This window comes from Euprymna scolopes, chromosome 21 (genome assembly GCF_053919585.1).
Source record: "Euprymna scolopes isolate OS-2025 chromosome 21, ASM5391958v1, whole genome shotgun sequence".
In the NCBI taxonomy this organism is placed as follows: Eukaryota; Metazoa; Mollusca; class Cephalopoda; order Sepiida; family Sepiolidae; genus Euprymna; species Euprymna scolopes.
The window spans coordinates 12,359,896-12,362,979 of record NC_136502.1 but is presented as its reverse complement, the minus strand read 5'-3'; the positions used below and the strand labels follow the sequence as shown (position 1 = coordinate 12,362,979).

The following is a 3,084-nucleotide window of genomic DNA, read 5'->3' as shown; positions in this document are numbered from 1 at the left end:
GCCGAGCAACTCATCAGTACAGAAAAAAGTGCATAAAAAACAAGGTTATAAGTCTTTTCTCATCAATAATAATAATTTTTTGCACTCTCAAAACATACTATGCCTCATGTATATATATAGTTATTGCGTGTCTGTGCGTGTGTCTGTGTGTCTGTCTGTGTACATTTCCCTACGCAATAACTCTGTCAATTTTAAGTCTACAGACTCGAAATTTGATAGACAGGGTATTAAGATTTGGGAAAATCTTTGTAATCGGTTTTCGGCCAGAAATTTGGCTATTAAATGGGACAAAGTTCAACGATTTGACTTTTGAGAACTCTACCAAACTCCTCTGACAGTTTTGGATATAGGTTCCTTGGGCATGGATCTAACTTCCTAACTTGATTTGAGCCCAAAACAATAAATGTTAAGGGTCATTATAGGGGTCAAAGTTTAAAAAAAAATGACCTCTGCGGTCTCTACCAAATTACTCAGACAATTTCTGGTCTAAACATTTGATATTTTGCATAGAGGGTATTCAAGGATAGGGCAAGCTTTTTAATCGGTTTTGTCGAAAATTTGACCTACGAATATCTAGATGTATGTATGTATGTTTGCATGTCTGCCTAAAACTTTGGACAGAGGCGTCGGATTTTCACAAGATCAGTACCATTTTGAAGCTCGACACGTCAGACGACAAATACCGAAAAATTGGCTAAAAACATTCATTTCTTCACCTTCAACTGGCCACTTTTCTACAGGGAGGGGTCGCTTTTTCACCGATATTTTCGAAAGTCATCCCCTCTTTTCGATTGTCTAGCTTTAATTTAAACCTATGTTACTTCTGGTTTGCCGGTAGTCGTAACAGCAAAGACGTCACGTTTTTTTAACCCGTTCTTTTCCTCCTTCGCGGTATGGGTTCGAGCCTACCTTCGTACAACAACTTTTTAAAAAAAATTTTCTTTGCTCAAAACACACCTCCAAACACCCATGCAACGCCGGGCACCGATGCTAGTATATATATATATATATATATATATATATATATATGCTTCCTTCAGTCTTGACAGACTCTGGATACCCACGGTAAGGGCGCCTGCGTGTGAAATTTTTGTGGCAAGAGTTGCGCAATCACCAACCACATTTCTCCTGATTCGACATTGTTAAATACCAGTGGCAAGTGGAAGTTCAGAACGACTGGAAACAAATGCTGAGATAAGCGGAAAGCACATACAGCGCCTAGAATTCCCAAATGGTCACCCATCTGGTACTATCCAGGCTCAACGTTGCTTAACTTTGGTGATCTGACGGGAACTTGTGTATCAACGTGATTGTGCCGTGTATATATATATATATATATATATATATATATATATATATGTATATATATATATATATATATATATATATATATATATATATATATTTGTTTATTGTTATATAAACATGTTTACATCCCGCTGCTACAAACAGCTATTTGTTTCAATCAAACAACAGATATCATCAGGCAGCGACTTGACTATTCAAATGTTCAATGAATAATGGATTTTTTTTTGGATTTTTTTTTATTAGGTAGGAACTCTTTAAAGGTTGGAGTTAAAAAAACCTTAAAACACAGAACTTTAATTATGTAAAGAGGGAGGGGCAATCTAAAGAAAACTAATAAAAAAATATAATGGAGAGAGAATGATGAGGAGGAGAAAAAATAAATAGAGAAAAAAAAAATCCATTATTCATTGAACATTTGAATAGTCAAGTCGTGGCCTGATGATATCTGTTGTTTGATTGAAACAAATGACTGTTTGTAGCAGCGGGATGTAAACATGTTTATATAACAATAAACAAGTATTATCAGCTCTTTTTATTGAGCACTATCTAACAACCTCGTTGAATTCACTAGTCTATTACTTTTGAATAAAAAAACCCGAGTATATATATATATATATATATATATATATATATATATATATATATATATATATATATATATATATATATATATATAGAGAGAGAGAGAGAGAGAGAGAGAGAGAGATAGAGATAGGAAAAATATTGTCGGGAACGGATGAGAGCAATAGAAAATAGGTGTCTTTGGGATGGGGGCTGTGGGGGTTTGAGATGAAGTGCTGAGATGAAGTTGGGTAAAGGTGCTGAAATCAACAAAAGCAATTATTTTAGTTCTATTGATTTTGTGTGTCCTCACAAAATGTCCGTAGCACAATCCCCCCCTCGACCTCACTCTCTCTCTTTCCCTTCATCTCAAACTCTGTGGCTATCCTCTAACCAGCGAATGTTCGTTGTCGTCCGTGTAGCCACCAGTATGCCGCTTTTTTTTCCTGTATGGAACGACCATAGGCAATAATGGCCTTAAGAGTGCCTTAAACTAAACAAAAAATTCCATGAGCAAAGTCTCTTTCCTAGAATTGTCTGTCTGTGAACACATTACCGTGGGGCTGCTTTCTAGCTAACTATAACAAATGTAATGTAAATAAGTTCTTATTGGGCCGTTCTTTTAAATAATAATCAAACCCTACCAAAGTTCTGCCATTGTCGATCATCACGGTTGTCTTACAGTCTACCCAACATGCATTAACCTTTATTCTCGAGTGGCCCTTGGGTCTTGATAAACTGTAACTTCCTAATAAAAAAGATAACACATATGGAAGCAAATCACAAATGTACATGCACATGATATGCATGATCTATTGTAACAGAGCGCATATGAATGCCTGGGGAAATATCAGCAGCAGCTGTAAGATAGCTGGCTTGCGAGAATATTAGCAGCAGTTGCCAAAAAAGCGCACATATGCAAATTAGGAAGTGTACGCAAACTGGAACAAATTTAAAAAAAAGAACACCACATGGTCGGCAGAAGAAAAAGTGTGTTTGACAAAGATGTAAAGTGTAAAGTTAAAGACAACAAATGGCTGTCTATGGCCGGCGTCTAGTGGAGAAGAAAGAAAAACGCGACTCAGGGGAGATTGACATGTGACCCCGCAGAGAGAGACTTTTTAGCTGGTGTCAAGATGGGGAGAAAGAAAAACGGTAATAAACGACGATATTTGTTAAAAAGAAAGAAAAGCCGTCGAGTTTATTTATTTTTGT

At 36.3% G+C, this 3,084-nt stretch overlaps 1 pseudogene; it reads right to left on the bottom strand.

The window, feature by feature from the left end:
* Positions 1–1,206: 1,206 nt before the first annotated feature.
* Positions 1,207–1,323, bottom strand: LOC145243330 (5S ribosomal RNA; annotated as a pseudogene).
* Between the last annotated feature and the right edge of the window lie 1,761 nt (positions 1,324–3,084).